At 41.2% G+C, this 16,208-nt stretch overlaps 1 non-coding gene across 1 annotated transcript; it reads right to left on the bottom strand.

The window, feature by feature from the left end:
* Nucleotides 1-7,907: 7,907 nt before the first annotated feature.
* LOC149070879 (small nucleolar RNA U3) lies at nucleotides 7,908-8,110 on the bottom strand. Its single transcript, XR_016195008.1, has one exon. It is a non-coding gene; the product is annotated as a small nucleolar RNA U3 (small nucleolar RNA).
* Between the last annotated feature and the right edge of the window lie 8,098 nt (nucleotides 8,111-16,208).

Genomic DNA, 16,208 nt, shown 5'->3' with positions numbered 1-16,208 from the left:
TTACTGTACTAAATTAATGCATTTTCACCTCTGCCTCAAAGTAATTTTCGGAAAACTCTCTCTGGAATACCAGACTCGATGATAGTAAACGCGGAAATTCCTTATTTTCGTTCCTGGCTTTTCTACGGAGGTGAAAGAAATTGATAAGGAAGGCTCATATTTTCGTATATTTCAGCCCATCGCGTTGATGGATCTCGTCAATCAAAAGCGCAGATGCCATGATTGACTAACGGATGTATAGCTTCAAGGCCGTAGCGGGTCTGGTCCCCCCCCCCCCCCCGAAATGTAAGAAAATGACCGGAAAAAGATGGCCAAATCTTGTTCTATCACTTTGGTCAAGTGCCAAAGGCCCGATTACCAAACAATTAAATACATATTTCAGGTGCGTAGCCAGAAATATCGTTCGGGAGGGCTTGTTCAGCAAGAAGCGGCTATAGACAACACCTGCTGTATCTGGTGTTGCTATGGATCGGGGCACGGAGCAATAAGTAGCCTAAAGTGCATGCGCGGATCAAGCTACTCTGTATCTCGTGACTTATTCGTGCCATTGATATATCTCAGGGGCTGCCAACGGCGATTTTGTGCGGCCCGCGACAAGATAAAAAAAATATATATTTTTAATATAATAGTTTCAATTGACGGAATTGCGGCTAATGTAGGGAAAGATATATATTTCTGATTTGACGAAAACAATTTGTATTTTCAACACACAAATACAAAACCTATTTAAATATACAGTTCGCACGATTGATTTCATAAGCCTACTGCGGGAGTTGGAAGTAGCAGTACTAGCAGATTCTCTATATAGCCCAATCATCGGAGGTCAATGATGGGAATCTCGACGAGCAAAATTTCCCTTTTAAGTAAGTGAAACTAAAAAAAAACACTTCGCCGAGCTGCGAGAAACTGATATCATCAAATCTAGGGCTAAAAAACCCAAACAAAAAAATCTCAAAAGTTCGCCACGTGGAGAAAAAGATGCATCAACACCACATTTCTATCGCGAAGTGCTTGGGGAAAGTTTAAGAACGCCCTAGACCACTAGACTACAGAGGCACAGAATCTCTCGATCTTTCCTTGGAGCTCGTGTACACTGAAAGGGACCGTACATGGACGGCCAGACCAGACTCGGGACAAGCTCGCAACTGCTGACGTTGCCACCAGATGGCGACTTATACAAGGATGACGTCACTCTCCGCTACCATACGAAGGTTTTTAACAACTGGCTGTCGCGAAGATATATTTTGGAAAGAGAGAAAATTCAACTGCCCCTGCGGGGAATCGAACCCACGTCCTTTCACTTTCCGGGTGAACGCACTAGACTACATTCATTCGTTCTGTTTGGCTCCGTGTGAGCAAAGCCGGAAAACTGAACTGGATGTTGAAATGGAAAGTTCAGTTCTTTTCCCGGTATGTAAGGAGCTACCTAAAATAAAGAATCTGAAAAAGTAGCAGACGACAAAGCATGGAGGTTTTATGCGGTGGAGACGACGACGCGGCAAAGAGATCATATTATTCCGAGTTGTCTTTTCCTGGCATTTATCGCTTTTTCCATTCACTATGCGCTTACCATACGTCCCGTATTTCCCGGGACAGTCCCGGTATTTTCTGTATTTTTGGCCGTCCCGGCTTTTCCCGTATTTTACGCGAAGCCTAGTTGAATTTTTATTCTTTATTGAAGTCAAAGATTGAAATTATTTTTCAACTAATAAACTATATTATGATAATTGCAACCATAAATGAGAATATTAATCTCCCACATTTGCCTTGGTGAACGCTTTTCTCGTGAAATTCATTTTAATCCACTGCAATTTGCAGTTACGCATCATTTCCAGCCATGTGATTTTTCCTTAATATTAACAATATTGGGCAACTTTGCTCGGTTTTGGCGTCATTTTTGGCGATAATTGGCGATGTCCCGTATTTGGAATCTCAATATCCCGTATTTCTCTCGAGGAAATATGGTCAGCCTACGCTTACCTAATGCTTCTCCACGTGAATTTTTCGAAATTGCGAGGCCTATCTTAAATTCCAAATGCATGTTAAATGCTAAATAATGTTACAGGAAGTTAAACCACATCCACATGAAGAAGCTCTCACTTGAATATTTAAATAATCAAAAATATCATATCATATAATGTGGCTGTGATCACGGTATTCGTAAGTTCTACCTGATCATCTTCATCCATCGTTACGAAAGCTATGAGCTTTAAAAAAAAGCATTTCTCTGAATGCCAGATAAATGAAAAATTATCACTATTATTCTCCCGCGCGTTGTGCGTCTGTCTCTCTCCGTGGATTTGAGTAGACTGAAGCGCGCATGCGCTAACTGCGCTCACCTCCGTAAAAATTATCCAATGAGCGTCTACTTACCACTAATACGTGTGGACACTTTCAAGAAGAATCGGTAAGTTAAAATTAAGTTGCCCACTAAAGCACTTGTCTCGTGTAAACGGGCCTTTAGTTGTGTTCTTGGGCACCTTTTCCTTATAAAAAGTTAAATTATTTTATTTCGATAACTAACTATACAGCCCCCTCCTTGCAACAACATGAATAACGCAGCTGGGAAAATTCCTGACCTCGCACATTTTTATTCCTCAGGGGTCATTCAAGTATTACGGGGGTTCGGATTTGCTGACTTCTGATGACAAGGGGGGGGAGGGGTTTTGAAGGTTGCTTACGTCATCAACCACCCTTTTTGAACATATGAAATATTCCAAGCTGCTGACGAAGGGGGGGGGGGTGGTCAGTGTTTTGCTGACGTTTGTTGACAAGGGGGGAAGGTCAAAAATGGCTAAAAATCTGCTTACGTAATACTTGAATGGCCCCTCAAGAATGACTTTAATATACATACGAAGGTATTTTAATAATTATCTGATGAGAAGATGAATTTAAGAAAGAGAGAGAGAAAATTTTGAACTGCTCTTGCTGGGAATCGAACGCACGCCCTCTCTCTTGCTGGGCGAGCACCCCAGCCCAGTGGTGCGCAAACCGCGGATCGCGCTCAATCAAATGGGGGGGGGGGGTCGCGAGAGATTGTCCAAAATAAAAACTTCCAAATAAGAAATTAATTTCTATTTCAAAATACACTCATTGCCATAAAAATTTGCGCACCAAGAAATAATTGTGGGATCGAAACGAAAGTTGGCCTGAAGGTACATGTCGGGCAGATATGCAAATGATTAGAAATGCAGCGTGATTGCGCATTGCGTAATGCCACTAGAGGGCGTTGAACTTCGTTCTCCTTGGAGTATAAAACAGGTAAGCAGAGCTTGCTGGAGTGTATTTAATCGTTTGCGAAGGAAATGCTGAGGTAGACATGCCGTTACGCCGCCGTCGAAGACCATATGAGCAGTTGTCAGAGTTCGATAGGGGAAGAATCATCGGGATGATGGAAGCTGGGTGGTCAGCTCGGCGAGTAGCTCGTCAACTAGGCCGTTCTGATTTTACTGTGAGGAGGTGTTGGGACCAGTGGACAAAAGAGACGTCATTTACACGGCGACCAGGTTCAGGACGTCCTCGACAGACCAGTCGTCGAGAAGACCGTCACATCATCCGAAACGCACGCGTAGAGCCAACTGCCTCATTGGCCGCTATCCAGACACAGGCAGCAGCTTCACTACGGGTCCCTGTATCTTCCCGAACCATCGCAAGGCGCCTGGCTGAAGGGATCTGGTATCGCGGCGCCCATTACGTGTGCTGCCAATGGCACCCACCCACCAACGCCTCCTTTTGGAGTGGTGTCGAGCACGACGGGATCGGACTGCAACGGAATGGAACCAGGTCGTCTTCAGCGACGAATCGAGATTCAACTTGAGCAGTGATGACAATCGTGTTCGTGTGTGGAGGCCCCGTGGTGAACGCTTCAATCCTGCCTTCGCTTTACAGCGACGCACCGCTCCCACAGCTGGTGTCATGGTATGGGGTGCCATTGCTTACGATACACGGTCACCCCTAATATTGATCCATGGCACAATGACAGCCCAGCGGTACGTCCATAACATCCTTCAGCCACAAGTGTTGCCACTCATGGCAGGGCTCCCAGGAGCCATTTTTCAACAAGACAATGCTAGGCCACACACCGCAAGGATGTCACAAGACTGCCTCCGCCACATTACCACCCTTCCCTGGCCTGCTCTATCCCCAGATTTGTCACCAATCGATCATATCTGGGATCATTTGGGACGGCAAGTTGGACACCCTACGAGGTTGGTCGAACTAGAGGCGCATTTACAGCAACTGTGGAACGAGATGTCATCATACGGAACTTGTATGCCTCAATGCCCGCTCGTATTGCATCGTGCATTCGCGCCCAAAAGAGTACTAAAACTTCTGTTCATCTGTACTTTTTTCTGCAATAAATGATCCTTTTTCTTGGATTTTCTAATCACTTACTTATATCAACGTAGTACTTACATGTGTAAAATTTCGTTTCATTTTGACGACTTCTTCTGGGTGCGCAAATTTTTATGGCAATGAGTGTATATCAAAGAATACCTTTTATTCAGCTGAGCTAATTACCATGTATCATACAATGTAATTCTATTTGAACAATAATCAATTTATCGGCTCCGTCGTGCTAGACTCCCGAATGTGCAATGTTCTTGCAAAAAAAGAGCGTGGGAAATGCCGTTTGAATGTTTACTCTGTACACACTTGTACTATGGACGTTATTTTCATAAAATGTTTTGTAACGTGTGTTTATAACTAGGGATACGTTTCAGGCACAACTTAGACAGCAAAATAAAGTATCCAAACAGTTGAATGGGGGGGGGGAGAAATGTGTTAATGGTCGGTTTTAAGTGTAGAATCATTTTGGAATCGAGCTGATTTGCTGAGATATTAGAATTCGATAAACGGAGGAAAGTTGCGAAAAAAAAACCCCATTAAATGCGGGGGGGGGGGCCGCTGTGGTGGTCGAGTGGTTATAGTGACGGACTCGCGATGCGAGGATCCGGGTTCGAACCCCACAGTGGTGGTCGGCTGAAGTTGGTTTTCTGTGGTTCCCAACTTCAAGGCGCAAATGCGAGCAGGTTTCACTACACGTACACGCACATTCCCGCATGTACCGATTCGTTGGGGGCGTTCCGCGAGGGGGGGGGGGTTGCATGTGTGGTGCAGTAGTAGCAGTAGTAGGTAGGGCCTCCAAAAAATGGCTCGGGGATCCATGATGTTCTTAAGTCAGCCACCTCGTTGGGCAATTTGCCTGTTGTGGCGTAGTATTTGTATAAAACCGTTCTACCATTTAATTTACCACACTGTTCAAACCCCGACTTAATTAACTCTGCAGCCTTGATTAGAATCGTACCTTGATTACTGCAAGAGCAAAACAGATATTGGTGGACAAAAGGAAGAGCATCAACATTTTTCAGCCCTTTCAGAGGCCAAAAAAGAAAACAGATCAATCGATTGCATTTACTGATGAAAATTCAAGACCCTAATCATATTTTGTTAATTGCGATTTTTTATTTTAGACGTAATAGATCCCGGCGTAACGACGGGCTCGCAAAGGACGCTCAAGACGAAGATTATCAAGTCATCTACCATTTTTGATTTCTATTGACGATTAAGATTTTTCATATACATCCGGGTGATTACGATTTATTTATTTAAGTTGGCTGGATTTTCCAGGAGTATCAGAGCTTCGGGAACGCTCTGATGTGTGTATCGGATGGGGAGCGGAGCGCGTCTGGAAATAAAATTTAAAAAAAAAAAAAGCCTGATTGTGCGGTCCCTAAAACATGGTTATTAATGCTCCTTAACATTGATAGCTATCATTAGGGGCCGTTCAAGTATTATGTCATCATCGATGGGGGGTTTCCGATTTGCTGACTTTTGATGACAAGGGGGGGGGGGAGTTTGGATAATGCTTACGTCATCAACCACCCTTTATGAAAATATGAGTTAGGATTCAGAGGCGCAGAGCTGATGACGAAATTTTGCTGACAAGAGGCTGGTGGTCAAAAATGACTAAAAATTTGCTTAAGTAATACTTGAACGGCCCCTTATTAGTATGTTTTCCAAAAAAAGGGAAAGGGGCCGTTAAAGTATTACGTAAGCAAATTTTTAGTCATTTTTGACTCCCCCCCCGTCAGCAAAATTTCGTCATCAGCTCTGCCCCTCTGAATCCTAACTCATATTTTCATAAGGGGGGGTTGATGACGTAAGCATCACTTGTTGCTTTTTTAGGTTATAAACGAACTACAGAAGGGCATGTGAAAAAGTCTGACCAGGGGCCATGCCCACAACAATTAACGTTATTTTCTGCATGCTCTAAATTTACTATAGTCCGTTTCAGGTTAACTTTGCAGTGAAGAGGAAGCTACGAGGGAACCGCATCACTCGTTGCTATGACAACGAAAGCCTCTTAACGAATGTATCGATGCGCGGCCTCGGTAAGGTATGGCCGATTCTCGCCAATCTCGCAGAAAAAAATATTTTTTACGTGTAGAGTAATGCTTGTAGAAAAAATTGCAGTCAGTTAGTAACAATTAGCTAATGAAAAAAAAACCATTGTCGATACATGCAGTTTTTGAAAAAAAAATTCATTTTTTTTTAAATTTAAAAGTATCTTAGTAAGTCCTATTAACCCGGTTTTGACGTTTGAATTTGGGAATAGCCCCAAATAATAATAATAAAAATGATAAGGAAAAATTCAGAATTCTTTTACTCACTTTTCTTGCCGAAATTTCCGTCGCTCACCCACCCGAACGCGTATACGTCGATGCCACTTGTTATCACTACAGTTTTAGTCATTTTTTACGGATTTCCATTCTATGGAATCTTCACTTGAAGTTGTAGAACTATCGGATTTTCTATTACTTATTAATTGTTGTTGCTCCAACATGTGTTCCATCAGGCCATCTGCAATCCAAAATTCCTCCTCTTTTCAATAACGTGCTTTATAAATTATTGCCAAAAAGAACGGAGAACGTTTTAGCGTGTCTATCTCTGGTGAAAAGAAAGATGCAACTGTCACAGAAGAAAAAACTACACTGCAAGCCTAAACCATTGTGGGTCTCTCTCTTGCTTATTTATATTTATCTGGAGAGACACCGAAGGGGCATCTGGAGGAACAGCCTCTGCTGTGGGGGAGAAGATGGCGTTGGTGCAAAAGAGACATTACTTATGTCAACACCCTCCGTTATCGGCTATTGGAATTCAGAAACCACCCCTATCCTACGAACACGGCAAGAAATAGATAATTTTAAAAAAAGGGTGGGGGGGGGGGGTTTGCCTGGAACAGTAACCTACACCCATAAAGAGAGCCTCTCACAACGGTATCGGCGCTGTCGTGAAAGAGGGACACTTCCTGCAATCTATGAGTGAATATCTGAATTCGTTGGAGACTATTTTCGGGAGAAAAAAAACCTGATTGAATATTCGTCTGGGTGTGTGGGCCTTTAACTACATGAAAAACTGAATGAAAAATTGTATCTATTGGAAAATTCAACAAAATGACGATATATAATTGTGCAACCAAAAAAAAAAAGCACGACAGTGATATTGGTGGGGAAAATTTCTTGGAAATCGCGCCAAAATGTTCTTGAGCTCGCCATGGATTTTTGATAATGGTAGCCAATATTTTTTCTAATTTAAAAAATTTTAAACGAATATACATTGGTATTTTTGCAGTATCTTTTTCGAAATCATAAAAAAATTTGAAATATTCTATATAAATGATCATCAGAAACCTCCGACGTATGGGAACTATATTTTGCGGCGAAGGAATACACTCTCTACCTTTCTCTTCACTGCAAAGTTAACCTGAAACAAACTATAAGATGAATTCGGCAAATCTGATAGACCAAACTAGTATTATTATTTCAACGTTTACGGATCACTTCGATTGTCAGATAATCATTACCTGGACAATATTTCTAAATACTTAAAATTAATAAATAAGAGCCACTCAGAACGAGTTACCTCCCGTCGGACGTTCCTTAGAACACCCGGCGCGATCATCAATGGCAAGAACCTGTAAGGTTACGAGCCGGCTTCACGCTCAGGAGGCAACCCCTCACGTCATCATCGCGGTTTGGGTTGCGAGAGTTCGAAGACACGAACTCGTAAATCATACTATAGAAATGATCCTATGAAGTATGATCTTAACAAAACGTAAGTCAAAATATTATATATAAAACAATAACTTTATCAAATATCAACAGTTATTTTATTATAGTGTTTTGGACTTTTTTCAGAGATATTAAAAATTTTATTCATTCGAATATCATATCTATGTGATTTATTATCATTTTATGTATGACGGATCATATATGTTACAGTACTGTTCTTCCTATGTAGATGATCGCCGGGTTAAATCGGGTGCATGAATCAATTTAAATCGATAGATGGCGCAACTAACATCATGAAATTAGGTTTGTTAGGTTCAAAAATTTTAATCGATGCTTTAAACTAGGTTAATTCCGGCCAGAATGATCAAATTTATTTCTCGCATCATTTTTTCGTCGAACCTAAGTGATTACTGAAAAGTTAAACTGTGATTTCCCTTACCACTTCACGTTTTGTTTTCTTTTTTTTTCGAAAATGACGATCGCTAGATGGCGACACTTATGAGATGTGGACTAAGTTTTTCTGAAGTAATGCATGTAGTGTATAAGTCGATCAAGTATTATGTAAGCAGAATTAGTCATTTTTGACCCTCCTCGTCAACGAAATTAGGTAAGCTGAATCAAAGCCCCTTACACTGGTGTGGGGGGGGGGGGATCTCACCCAGAGAGACTTCGGCTGCTCCCTCAGATAAAATTAAAATCCCTCAGAGTAAAATTGAATAATTTAGTAAAAAAAGTTTTTGTCGCAAATCTACTGTCCTTACAGCATTAGTCTTGCACTACACATAACAAGTATTGCACAGAAATAAATTTCACGGTCGGTTCACAACACGTACACGTACATTCCAACATGTATCAATTCGTTAGAAGTTCCGCAGGGGAATATGAACGAGGTGCATGTGTGGTTTAGTAGGATTAGTCTTGCATCAAGAACAAGGGCGTAGCGGGGGGGGGGGGGACTTGGGGGTCTGGTTCCCCCCCCCTCCCGAAACGTGAGAAAATGACCGAAAAAAGGGAAAAAGATGGCCAAATCCTTTGTTCTGTCACTTTGGTCCCCCCCCCCGAAATGAAAGTGGTCCCCCCCCCCGAACGAAATTTCTGGTACGCCCCTGATCAAGAATCAAGTCAAATGAAATAAAAGCGCGCGTTAATTACGGTACCTAACATGGAGGGAGGAGTTTTACAGAAATTTTTAAGATATTAAATATTTAAGTTGGATTCTCCTGCCCCCATTCACAATTGAAGATATCTGACTATTTCATAATGCCCCATAGTGTGCCATATGGCGGTGTGACCACAGACGTGATGATAATTATGATCACAATCAACAACCACTCTGAGTACGACTGCGATTGATCTCACTCGTTTTTTGGCATGATATTTTTTACCCGCACAATCCATTCAAATCTATTGCGATTAGCAATAGGACTCCGATTCCCACCATTAGCTACAATTATCAACTTCACTTCGGCACGCGTTTGTGCCCGTGTTATTATCAGGATCATACGAGCGTCCGTTTCTTGCTAGAGCCCGGAAGTTTAGGCACTAAAATAGGCACAAAGAAAAGGCATTTGTCATTTTTGGAAGAAAACATAACTAAAAACAAAGATATTAAGGGGGTCCAAAAACTAGCTCAAAAATTGGTTCCACTGAAACCGAGACGCATATTTTAAAAATAAAATACTTGAATGAAATGCATTGGATCCCGCTTATAACATTTTAGCAAAAAAAAGAGCAATAAGTACCTCATCCAAAAAAGTACAAATTACCAGGGGGGCCCAACCATTTATAATTCATAAAAAGTTATCAAAAGTAAAAATAAACAGACATCTGAAGTAAGAAATTTTTATATTAGCAAATTCCATAGCCCCGGATGGGCCCCTAGTTTGAACTCGTAAAATGGGTATGTCCTAGGCTGACCAGAAACTCAAGAAAAATACGTGAAATTGGGATTCTAAATACGGAAAATCACCAATAATCGCCAAGAACAACGCCAAAACTGTACGAAGTTGCCAAATATTGCTGAAATTACGGAAAATCACAGTGGCGGAAAACGTTGTGTTACTGCAAATTGCAGTGGATTAAAGTGAAATCCACGAAATAAACGTTCAACAAGACAAATGTGGGAGATTAATGTTCTTATATAGTTGTAATTATCATATAATTTACGAGTTGAAAAATAATTTCAATCTTTGTGTGTGTGACTTCAATAAAGAATAAAAATCCAAGTAGACGCCATGTAAAAAACGGAAAAACCGGGAGTGTCCCGGGAAATACGGGATGTATGGTCACCCTAGGTAAGCGCATTGTCAATGGAAAAAGCGATAAATGCCAGGGAAAGACAACTCGGAATGATATGATCTCTTTGCCGCGTCGTCGTCTCTACTGCATAAAACTTCCATGCTCTGTCGTCTGCTACTTTTTCAAAGATACTTTGCTTTGGGCAGCTCCTTTCATACCAGGAAAAGAGCTAAACTTGCCATTTCAACATCCAGTTCAGTTTGCCGGCTTTGTCCACGTGGAACCGTACAGAACATATGATTCTTCTTCTTCGACTTGTCGTCTGCTGCATTTTCAGAGGCCCTATGTTTTGCCAACATAACATCTGCCAAAAAACTCGCCAAGAAATTTTTCGAGAAGCTATCTGAAGCCGGGTTTTCCTAGGATTAGACTTTTTGCGCTGCGTGTGAACCGAACTGGATCATTTCGTCATTGCTTACTGTCATACACTAAGCAATATATTATGGTGCTTCGCTTATTGCGATACATTGCGTATTGTGGTGCATGACGTTTTATGCTGTATTACGGGGCACTGTAAATAGTGGTACATTGCTATTTTTGGTGCATTGCGTATTGTAATGCATCGCGTGCTGTATTGCTTATTCTAATACATTGCTTATTATGGTGCTTTGCTTATGTGATGCATCGCGTATTGTACTGTATTGCATATAGTTATATGTATTGTGGTGCGTTGCTAATTGTTATGCATTATAGTGTATCGCGTGCTGTATTTCAATGCAGTGCTTATTGCGTATTGTGGTGCATTGCGTATTGGGCTGTATTGCTTATTGTGGTGTACTGCAAATAGTTGTGCATTGCTGATTATAGTGCATCGCTTGCTTATTGTGTTTCAGTGGTTATGGCGTGTTGTGGTGCTTATTGCGATGTATAGTGCTTTATTGCGTATTGTTATGCATTACGTGATGTAGCGCATCGCGTACTGTATTGCTTATTATAATGCAGTACATATTGCGTATTGTGGTGCACTGCAATATGGTGAATGTGGTGCATTGCGTATTGTTATGCATCAATGCAATATGCGCATTGTATTGCGGTGCACCGCTGATTGAGATGCATTGCGTATTGTATGCATTACGTAGTACATCGTGTTCCGTATTGCTTATTATAATGCCGTGCCTACTGCTTATTGTGCTGTAGGCCTTATTGTGGTGCATTGCGTATTGTTATGCATAACGTATTGTAGTGCATTGCATTCCGTATTGTGGTACATTGCGTATTGTGCTGTATTGCTTAATCTAATGCAGTGGTTATAGCTATTGTGCTGTATTGCTTATTATAAATGCAGTGCTTATTCCTTATTGTGGTACATTGCGTATTGTGCTGTATTGCTTATTATAAATGCAGTGCTTATTCCTTATTGTGGTACATTGCGTATTGTGCTGTATTGCTTATTATAAATGCAGTGCTTATTCCTTATTGTGGTACATTGCGTATTGTGCTGTATAGCTTAATCTAATGCAGTGGTTATTGCTATTGTGCTGTATTGCTTATTGTGATGCACTGTATTGCGTATTGTGCTGTATTGCTTATTGTGGTGCACTGTATTGCGTATTGTGCTGTATTGCTTATTGTAATGCATTGCTATTGTGCTGTTATACTTATTGTGGTGCACTGCAAATACAATGCTGATTTTAGTGCATCGCATGCTGTATTGCTTATTATAATGCAGTCCGATGCAGTCTGTATTGCGTATTGTGGTAAATTGCTTATTGCGATGCTTCGCTGATTGCAGTGCATTGCTGACTTTGCTGTATGTTGATTTGTACTGTTATGCATTACGTTCTGTAGTGCATAACGTGCTGCATTGCTTATTGCAATGCAGTTCTTATTGCGTATTGTAGTGCATTGCGTATTATTGTGCTTTGCTTGATGTGATACATCGCGTTTGCGTATTGTGGTGGATTGCATATTATACTGTAGTGCATCGCGTGCTGTATTGCTTATCGCGGCGTACTGCAAATAGTGGTGCATTCCATATTGTAGTCACCGCACAACGCGTGCTGTAGTGCTTATTGCGTATTGCGGTTCATTGCGTATTATTGTGTTTTGTTCAATGCGATACATTGCGTACTGTGGTGCATCGCGTATTGTGCTGTATTGCGTATTGTGGTGCTTTCCTTATCATGGTAGTACATTAGTACACTACTCATTTTGCAGCATTGCTGATGTTGGTGCATTGCTTATTGCTGCATTGCATCTAGTGGTGCATTGCTTATTGCCGATGGTGGTACATTGCGTTTTGTGCTGTACTGCATAGTGGTGGATTGAGTATTGTGCTTTATTGCCGACTAGCTATATTACCCGGCGTTGCCCGGGTTTTCTTCAATGAGGCTTTTTGGATCACGTGATATCTCCCTCTTTCTTTGAGGGACATACAAACTGTGTCCAAGTTAACCAATATGACAACTTCTCGCGCGACTCATGAAATAAACAAATATAGATTTAAAGAAACGTAGAAGTGAACATTTTTTTCCTTTTTTAAAGGGCGCTAGGTAGTTAGTTCGATTTCCCCCCCACCCTCTCTTTTTAAACTTCAAGTTATCCATCTGCCTGTTTAAGCTTCCAAAAATGCTTAGTTAAAGCTGTGGAATTTTTTCGATGCACTTTATGGGCCCATAATTAATTTTAAAACAACCTAAACCGTATGAATTTATGCAGTTGAATATTGAAACATTTATTTTCATGCTTGAGAAGATATAAATGGAAAGTTAAAATCAATATTATTGCATGAATATCCAACTCAAAAGTAGGTCCGCCTAATCACTTCATTTTTAATCTCCTGGGCTTCGTCTAAGCGACCTCAATATTTCAAAAATTGAGAATTCAATACAATTTTTAAAATTATTGATGGGGCGGAAAACCCCCACCAAATTTCCGCATTTCTACAGTAAAATCGGCAATTTTAACACTGATTTGTATGGGAATCATCCTTTGCTTGACCCTCAAACTGATGCTGATGATGATTATGACGTCTATTCAAAAAGCCTCATTACTGAGAGTATATTGAAAATGTGGCAAACCATTATAAAGGCATAAACTATTATACATATACTAACAGGATTAAAGAAGTGACAAACCGTTGTAAAGGCATATACACGTCTGAAACGCATTGCTAGGGAACCACGGTAACCAAAGTAAACGTTCCGAAAGTGATTGTTGAGGCTCAAAAACCATTGTTGCCGGACAGTTTTTTGCCTATTTGGGGCATTTGCCCTGGGCTGACGAAATTTTAAAGTAGCCTATCGTTCAAGTCGGGTCCCAGTTGGTATATATGCAAAATTTGGCGACGATCGATCTAAAATTGTAGATTTGTATAGAGAACATACAGACACACAGAAAATCAATTTTATATATATAGAAGATAGTGGTGCTTTGCGTGTTGTGATACACCGTATATAGTGAATCACTACTTAATTTGCTGTACTGCTGATATGGTGGTGCATTGCATATAGTGGTGTATCACGTATGTATTGCGGTGCATTGAGTATTCTGTTGTATTTATGATGGGAGTGCATTGCTTATCGAAATCAGAATGGGAAACTGGCAATTGAATGACTTTTGCAATTGCAATTGAAATATTTTGCAGGCATTCGCAGTGTCTGAGGAATATTTTGCTTTATAATTAAAGTGACGAGTAGTTCAACTGGAGTTGGGGGGGGGGGGAAGGGTTGGACGCCGTAGGCGTCAGGGGGGGCTTTGCCCCCCCCCCCTAGTATAATATAATTTGATTTCGCATACGTGTTACCCAGGCGTGTACTTTTTAGCAGCGGGCCACAAACTCTCTCTGATACAATTATCGTGTTGTAAGCACTAGGTACTTTCTTAACAACACTTTTTCGCGAGCCGTATGGAATCTCTTGTCATCCCACCACTATGGGTGGGGGATTGGTTGTCCCGTATATACGGGTTGTTGCATTGTATATTTATTAATTATTGGGGGGGGGGGGCTCAGTCCCCTCGTAAAATTTATTAGGGAGGAGCTCGAACTGCCTCAACCCCAGGTTCCAGTGCCTATGGTCCGGGGGCAGGACAGGATTTAGTCATTCAGCCGGTGCAAGAACAGTTTTGCGGTCCTGGTGATAGGGGTTGGGCCCAGAGATTAACTAATGTTAGCTCTATAAATCCACCGAAATTTCTTTTAGGGGCGGGGGAGGGTCTTCGAATTTGGATCCGTAAAAAATCGTTCCGAGGAGGAGGCCCCAGTAAGTAGGGTCGTTCTAGCGCATGGGCAGACTGGGTATGGGCAGTGCAGGTGGTTACAAAGTTTCACGTTCACGAGAAATATGTAAAACAATATAATGTCTAACAGGCCTGCAATTGAAGGGGGGGGGGGGTGCAGGTGGATCTGGTGTCCCGGGCACTGTGCTAGAGGGGGGCGCAAATTTCACTCTTTAATCTCTCCTTCAACATTATGAGGGGGCGCCAAAATGCATGCTTGCCCTGGCTGACCAAGCATCTAGTTGCGGCCCTGATGTCTAATACTGTGAAATAAGATTTTGAATCGGGACGACTGGCGCTTTAAGTCTGATAGGGTGAGTCCCTTGCACCGAGGGCTCATCACAGTGTTAAGGCCATGGCCAATTTATGGGAAAGGCAGACCGGGCTGTAAGGGCTTTAGTTATCGGTCTTATGTTAATAAATATAAATTTCCTTGAATTTCAACCAAAGAAGCTAGATAAAAATCTTAGTCTCGGGGTCCTTTCAAAAATTAAGGGCCCCCATCCTTGGATGTGGGGGGGCTGCAGATTCACTACCATATGTGTGTGTCTTTTAATAAATCGACGTATTTTTCATCAATGGATTCAATAAAATTTAAAGTTTTGACTTTTCAAAGTATGTAGTTAGCGTAAAATATTATACATAATCAATGCAGTAAAACCCATTTTTACGGGCCCTAATATTTTGCGGCCCGGTGCGATCGCACCCCTTTGCAGCTGCCTAATTTCGGCCCTGGGGGGGGGGGGTGGAAGTTGTGCACGCTAGGTTTAACCAAACGTATTATAAAGTAGGGTTATTCAACCTTTTTCTAGTCGCGAGTACTGCCTGTACTCATCATCAAAAGAAGAGCACCCTCACAGCAAGTTTGACATACGAATGCATGAAATCAGGATGATTTCAATCCTTGAATGCAATGTGTAATAATAATAAATAATAATTAATAATAACTTTTATTACCAATAAATTTTTTTTAATTCAACCAAAATTATTAAACACTTTCAAATGTATCTAATATTTTTCTTTCCCTGTATGTTTTTTTCTCCGTAAAGACGCGTTCCTGATAATTTCCCTCTCGTGGTTTCTAGAATTTCCCTCTCGTGGAAGAGAGAAGCTGCTTCCATTGACTTAACATTGCACACATGAGTTGGGGAAAAAATTCATTAAAAATCAAATAAATTTTTTTTAAATTAGAAAAAAATATCTTGACAAAAAGCGGTTTTTGTGGCACCCGTTCAAAAAAAATGATGAAGTTCTGAGCGTAAAGACTATGCGAAAAAATTCATGAAAAACCAACAATTTTACATTATACTCCCGTTTGAGTGGGTCACGTGAGGAATCGGGTGACGTCAAAACCAGTTTCATTCTGAATATATGAAGGCGTCTTAATTCTGAAGCGCGCGCTTGCTAACACTTAACCTCATATATTCTAGAAACCTTGGCTGAAAAGACAGTAAACGGACCACCTGCCTCTCCCTGCCCATCTTGCCTCCGGTCCAATTTACCGCTCATTAACAACAACTTGAAAAAGTGTCTGTCCTCCACAATGTGCTTTACCGGCACCCAAAGGCAATTTCACTGTGGAATACGATGTCTGTTTACGCCAATTCTCATTCTATG

Source organism: Pholcus phalangioides, unplaced genomic scaffold (genome assembly GCF_987345545.1).
Source record: "Pholcus phalangioides strain wild (caught in Gottingen) unplaced genomic scaffold, Ppha-v1.0 ptg000020l_1, whole genome shotgun sequence".
Lineage (NCBI taxonomy): Eukaryota > Metazoa > Arthropoda > Arachnida > Araneae > Pholcidae > Pholcus > Pholcus phalangioides.
This window is presented reverse-complemented; position numbering and strand designations above follow the sequence as displayed.